The sequence below is a fragment of the Arachis ipaensis genome, chromosome B1, assembly GCF_059453495.1.
Source record: "Arachis ipaensis isolate K30076 ecotype BB chromosome B1, ASM5945349v1, whole genome shotgun sequence".
NCBI classification, from domain to species: Eukaryota; Viridiplantae; Streptophyta; class Magnoliopsida; order Fabales; family Fabaceae; genus Arachis; species Arachis ipaensis.
The window spans coordinates 57730599-57737889 of NC_142436.1; the positions used below are offsets into that span (position 1 = coordinate 57730599).

The 7291-nt window shown below is 37.3% G+C and overlaps 1 non-coding gene across 1 annotated transcript; it reads right to left on the minus strand.

Moving 5' to 3' along the window:
* Positions 1-5777: 5777 nt before the first annotated feature.
* Positions 5778-5884, minus strand: LOC148576687 (small nucleolar RNA R71). Its single transcript, XR_015903516.1, has one exon. It is a non-coding gene; the product is annotated as a small nucleolar RNA R71 (small nucleolar RNA).
* Between the last annotated feature and the right edge of the window lie 1407 nt (positions 5885-7291).

Genomic DNA, 7291 nt, shown 5'->3' on the forward strand with positions numbered 1-7291 from the left:
AAGGTGCGAACTTTTTCAGAATCAGGCAAAGCAATCGTCAAATAAAAGCAAGAAACAGATACGGGTTTTTTCTGGATAAACGGCATCAGAACGGAAACAACAAAGAACATGAAAAACCCTAAAAGCATTAAGCAAAGGCAAAAAGGATCATGCAGAAAATAAAGAAACTCCCAGAACGCACAACAATACGGCATAACAAAACCAAAGATCACTTTCTCTAAAGAAAGGGTCAAAATCAAAGCAAAACAAGAAGAATATATGAAACGGGACTAACCTGGAGACGATGAAAAACTTCGAGGAGAAAGACAGAAGCGCAGAAATAAAAGCTGCCCAAGAAAATCACCAAACAACGTCGCAACTCAAGGAAGCAGAAGAACAAAATGAAAAACAGAGAGCGAAGAGAGCAGAGAAAGAAGTTACGAAAAGGGCGAAGGAGAGAAACCGTTTTTGAGGTTTTCAAAATCAAAATGAAAGAGCCAAAGGGAAATGGGGCAATTAATGACAAAATTAATGAAAGCATTAAACCCTTGCACATTCCCAAAGCGCCGATATAAAAGCACGCGCTTTTAGAGGAAACGTTCTACATTCAAAAGCTGTTTCAAAGGAATCGACAAAATGTTTGAGTTCGGCCTCACTAGACCGAAGTCAAAGAACTCAACCTCAAAAGAAGACCGAGCTCAAGCAGGGGCACTGTTCATACCCTGGGTCGAGCTATCCGACCCGGGATGATCGGCGACACAGCGACCGACCTCTTCAGGTCAGACTACCCGACCTCTTCTAAAAGAGCTCGGCCAAATCGACAAGAAAGCCCAATAAAGGGCCCAAATAGAGGAACACGACCCAAATCCAAAGGCAATCCCAGCCTATAGAGACAAAGGCGGTTCCCTTGAAGATAAGCTGACTTCGTCCAAAACAGGATAAGATAAGATAAGATAACTAACTTATCTTATCAGAAAGGTCAGCCCACACTACTATAAATACACTAGAGTACCCAGGTATAACTCATACTCTGATTCTACAAAAAAACCTGCTTAATACCCGTGCTAACTTAAGCATCGGAGTCTCTTGCAGGTACCCCCCACCCTCCGGTGGCCGAGGATCAGCAGTGCAGCAAGCCCAACAAGTCGGACACAACAGCTCCGGCCGCCACCAGCCAGCCGGACAAACCATCTCCAACCAGTACCGAAGATCTCATCCGAGATCGACCTCTAGTTTCAGGTAACCCTCGGAACAGTAGTGCTACCTTACTAAAGTCCTTAATGAATTTCCGGTAAAAACCTACGTGGCCAAGGAATGAACGGACTTCCCTCACAGAGGAGGGGTAAGGTAAACTAGAAATAACATCCACCTTTGCTGGATCTACAGAAATGCCAGTGTTAGATACAACATGTCCTAGTACAATCCCTTGTTTTACCATAAGGTGACATTATTCAAAATTCAATACAAGGTTCGTACTAACACATCTATCTAATACTCTAGATAAACTATCTAAGCAAAGGTTAAATGAATCACCATAAACGCTAAAATCATCCATAAAAACCTCCATACAGTCCTCAATAAGGTCAGAGAAAAGACTCATCATGCACCTTTGGAAAGTAGCTGGTTGATGAGCGGATAAATTATACGCTTTTTGGCATTGTTTTTACATAGTTTTTAGTATGATTTAGTTATTTCTAGTATATTTTTATTAGTTTTTAAATAAAAATCACATTTCTGGACTTTACTATGAGTTTGTGTATTTTTCTGTGATTTCAGATAATTTCTGGCTGAAATTGAGGGACTTGAGCAAAAATCAGATTCAGAGGTTGAAGAAGGACTACAGATGCTATTGGATTCTGACCTCCCTGCACTCAAAGTGAATTTTCTGGAGCTACAAGAGTCCAAATGGCACGCTCTCAATTGCGTTGGAAAGTAGACATCCAGGGCTTTCCAGAAATATATAATAGTCTATACGTTTCCCGAGTTTAGATGATGCAAACTGGCGTTCAACGCCTGCTCTCTATCCTATTCTGGAGTCAAACGCCAGAAACAGGTTGCAAAGCAGAGTTAAACGCCAGAAATAGGTTACAAACTGGTGTTTAACTCCAAGGAAGACCTTTACATGTGAAAGCTTCAATGCTCAGCCCAAGCACACACCAAGTGGGCCCCAGAAGTGGATTTCTGCATCATTTACTCATTTTTGTAAACCCTAGTAACTAGTTTAGTATAAATAGGACTTTTTACTATTGTATTTATATCTCTGGACGTTTAGTTCTTCGATCATGGAGGCTGGCCATTCGGCCATGCCTGGACCTTCATCACTTATGTATTTTCAACGGTAGAGTTTCTACACACCATAGATTAAGGTGTGGAGCTCTGCTGTTCCTCATGAATTAATGCAAAAGTACTATTGTTTTTCTATTCAATTCAAGCCTATTTCTTATCTAAGATATAAACTTGTTCTTTAACTTGAGGAAGGTGATGATCCGTGACACTCATCATCATTCTCACCTATGAACGCATGCCTGACAACCACTTCCGTTCTACTTGCAATAGCTTAAGTGCATATCTCTTAGCCTCCTGGTTCATGACGCATGGTTGCCTCGCCTGACAACCGAGCCTTCCATTCCATGAGATCAGAGTCTTCGTGGTATAGGCTAGAATTATTGGCGGCCATTCTTGAGATCCGGAAAGTCTAAACCTTATCTGTGGTATTCCGAGTAGGATCCGGAAAGGGATGGCTGTGACGAGCTTCAAACTCGCGAGTGCTGGGCGTAGTGACAGACGCAAAAGGATTACTGAATCCTATTCCAGTATGATCGAGAACCGACAGATGAATAGCCGTGCGGTGACAGCGCATTTTGGACCATTTTCACTGTAAGGATGGGATGTAGCCATTGACGACAGTGATGCCCTACATAACGCTTGCCATGGAAATGAGTAGGAATGATTGGATAAAGACAGCAGGAAAGCAGAGGTTCAAGAGGAACAAAAGCATATCCATATGCTTATCTAAAATTCTCACCAATGAATTATATAAGTATTTCTATCCTATTTTACGTTTTATTTATCTTTTAATTATTAAAACTCTATAACCATTTAAATCCGCCTGACTGAGATTTACACGGTGACCATAGCTTGCTTCAAGCCGACAATCTCCGTGGGATCGACCCTTACTCACTTAAGGTTTATTACTTGGACGACCCAGTGCACTTGCTGGTTAGTTGTGCGAAGTTGTGAGAAAGTGTGATTTATATTTGAGAGCACCAAGTCTTTGGCGCCATTGTTGATGATCACAATTTCGTACACCAAGTTTTTGGTGCCATTGCCGGGGATTGTTCGAGTTTGGACAACTGACGGTTCATCTTGTTGCTCAGATTAGGTAATTTTCTTTTAATTTTAAGCTTTTTATTTTTATTATTTTTATTAGTATTTTTGAAAAATTTTCAAAAAAAAAATTTTTCAAAAAAAAAATTTTTCTATAGCTTCAGAATTTTTAAGAATGAATTCTAGAGTTTCACAAGATATGTTGAAGCCTGGCTGGCTGTAAAGCCATGTCTAATTCTTTTGAACCGAGGCTTCCACTCATCAGCACAGAAGCAAGTTGAATGAAGTATCAGTTGTTGTATGTCTAATTTGTATCTGCTAAAGCTTGGCTGGCCATTGGCCATGTCTAGTGTTTTGGACCGGAGCTTTCACTGAAAGCTTGGCTGGCTAATAAGCCATGTCTAATTCCTGGACCGGAGTTTTAGACTAATATTGCAAGATTCCTGGAATTCCTATTAAAAATTTTGAAATCCTTATTTTTCTTTTCCAATTAATTTTCGAAAAACTCAAAAAAAAATTTTTTTAAATCATAAAAACCAAAAATATTCTATTTCGTGTTTGAGTCTTGTGTCAGTTTTTAAGTTTGGTGTCAATTGCATGTTTATCTCTTTCTTGCATTTTTCAAAAATCCATGCATTGCATTCTTCATGATCTTCAAGTTGTTCTTAGTAAGTCTTCTTGTATGATCTTTAAAATTTCTTGTTTTGTGTCTTTTCTTGTTTCTCACATGCATTTTTGAATTATTAATGTCTCAACATTAAAAATTTCTAAGTTTGGTATCTTGCATGTTTTTCTTCTCTTAAAAATTTTCAAAAATAAGTTCTTGGTGTTCATCTTGACATTCAAAGTGTTCTTGGTGTTCATCTTGACATTCATAGTGTTCTTGCATGCATCATTTGTTTTGATCCAAAATTTTCATGCATTGAGACTTTTTGATGTTTTTCTCTCTCCTCATTAAAAATTCAAAAATAAAAAATATCTTTCCCTTTTTCTTCTCATAAAATTCGAATATTTGACTTGACTTTTTCAAAAAAATTTAAAATCTAGTTGTTTCTTATGAGTCAAATCAAATTTTCAATTTAAAAATTCTATCTTTTTCAAATCTTTTTCAAAAATCAAATCTTTTTCACTTTTTCTTTTATATTTTCGAAAATTTCAATTTGATTCTCAAAAATCTTCTTCTTATTTTGTTTCATAATTTCAAAATCTTTACTAACAATTAATGTGATTGATTCAAAAAAATTTTAAGTTTGTTACTTGCCTAATAAGAAAGGTTCAATCTTTAAATTTTAAATCATATCTTTTTAGTTTCTTGTTAGTCAAGTAATCAACTTTAATTTTCAAAATCAAATCTTTTTAAATTTCTTTTTCAAATCTTTTTCAAAATAAGTTTCAATCACATCTTTTTTAAAATCAATTTCAAAATCTTTTCTAACTTCTTTTCTAACTCTTTATCCTTTCAAAAATTGATTTTCAAATCTTTTTCAATTAACTACTTGACTTTTTGTTTGATTTTAAAAGTTTACTATTTCAATCATATCTTTTTCAAAACTACCTAACTAATTCTCTCTCTAATTTTCGAAAATCACCTTCCTCTTTTTCAAAATTCCTTTTTAATTAACTATTTGTTTTAAATGTTAATTTGATTTAATTTTATTTTCCTTTTTTGTATTTTCCTTTTTTTTCGAATTTTAACTAAACAAAAATATTTTTCTTTTCTTTTCAATTATTTTTGAAAATTTCATCCCTCATCCCCTTCTATTTATTTATTTATTTACTAACACTTTCTTCACTCAAGAATTCGAACCCACTCTTCCCCTCTGTGTTTGGATTCTTATCTGTTCCTTCTTCTATTCTTCTCTTTTTATACTTACATAAGGAATCTCTATACTGTGACATAGAGGATTCCATATTTTCTTTTCTGTTCTCTTCTTTTTTATATGAGCAAGAACAAGGATAAGAACATTCTTGTTGAGGCTGATCCTGAACCTGAAAGGACTCTGAAGAGGAAGCTAAGGGAAGTTAAAGCACAACTCTCTGGAGAAAATCTGACTAAAAATTTTGAAAAAGAAGGAGACATGGCCGAAAATAATAACAATGCAAGGAAGATGCTTGGTGACTTTACTGCACCAAATTCCAACTTACATGGAAGAAGCATCTCAATCTCTGCAATTGGAGCAAACAATTTTGAGCTTAAACCTCAATTAGTTTCTCTGATGTAACAGAACTGCAAGTTTTATGGACTTCCATCAGAAGATCCTTTTCAGTTCTTAACTGAATTCTTGCATATCTGTGATACTGTTAAGACCAATGGGGTTGATCCCGAGGTCTGTAGGCTTATGCTTTTCCCGTTTGCTGTAAGAGACAGAGCTAGAATATGGTTGGACTCTCAACCTAAGGATAGCTTGAACTCTTGGGATAAGCTGGTCACGGCTTTCTTAGCCATGTTCTTTCCTCCTCAAAAGCTTAGTAAGATTAGAATGGATGTTCAAACCTTCAGACAGAAAGAAGGTGAATCCCTCTATGAAGCTTGGGAGAGATATAAGCAACTGACCAAAAAGTGTCCTTCTGACATGCTTTCAGAATGGACCATCCTGGATATATTCTATGATGGTCTGTCTCAGTTATCAAAGATGTCATTGGACCATTCTGCAGGTGGATCCATTCACCTAAAATAAATGCCTGCAGAAGCTCAAGAACTCATTGACATGGTTGCAAATAACCAGTTCATGTACACTTCTGAAAGGAATCCTATGAGTAATGGGACGCCTCAGAGGAAGAGAGTTCTTGAAATTGATACTCTGAATGCCATATTGGCTCAGAATAAAATATTGACTCAGCAAGTCAATATGATTTCTCAGAGTCTGAATGGATTGCAAGCTGCATCCAACAATACTCAAGAGGCATCTTTTGAAGAAGAAGCTTATGATCCTGAGAACCCTGCAATAGAAGAGGTAAATTACATGGGTTAACCCTATCAAAACACCTATAATCCCTTATGGAGAAATCATCCAAATTTCTCATGGAAGGATCAACAAAAGCCTCAACAAGGCTTTAATAATGGTGGAAGAAACAGGTTTAGCAATAGCAAGCCCTTTCCATCATCCACTCAGCAACAGACAGAGAATTCTGAGCAGAATCCATCTAGCTTAGCAAATATATTTTCTGATCTATCTAAGGCCACTTTAAGTTTCATGAATGAAACAAGGTCCTCCATTAGAAATTTGGAGGCACAAGTGGGCCAGCTGAGTAAAAGAGTCAATGAAACCCCTCCTAATACTCTCCCAAGCAATACAGAAGAAAATCCAAAGAGAGAGTGCAAGGCCATTGATTTGACCATCATGGCCGAACCTACAAGGGAGGAGAAGGACGTGAATCCTAGTGAGGAAGACCTCCTGGGACGTTCAGTGACCAATAATGAGTTTCCCTTTGAGGAACCAAAGGAATCTGAGGCTCATCTAGAGACCATAGAGATTCCATTGAACCTCCTTCTGCCCTTCATGAGCTCTGATGAGTATTCTTCTTCTGAAGAGAATGAAGACATTACTGAAGAGCAAGTTGCTAAGTACCTTGGTGCAATCATGAAGCTAAATGCCAAATTATTTGGTAATGAGACTTGGGAAAATGAACCTCCCTTGCTCACCAATGAACTAAATACATTAGATAGGCAGAACTTACCTCAAAAGAAACAGGATCCTGGTAAATTCCTAATTCCCTGTAACATAGGCACCATGACCTTTGAGAAGGCTCTGTGTGACCTGGGGTCAGGAATAAACTTAATGCCACTCTCTGTAATGGAGAAACTTGGGATCTTTGAGGTGCAAGTTGCCAGAATCTCTTTAGAGATGGCAGACAACTCAAGAAAACAGGCTTATGGACAAGTAGAGGATGTGTTTGTAAAGGTTGAAGGCCTTTACATCCCTGCTGATTTCATAATCCTAAACACTGGGAAAGAGGAGGATGAATCCATCATCCTGGGAAGACC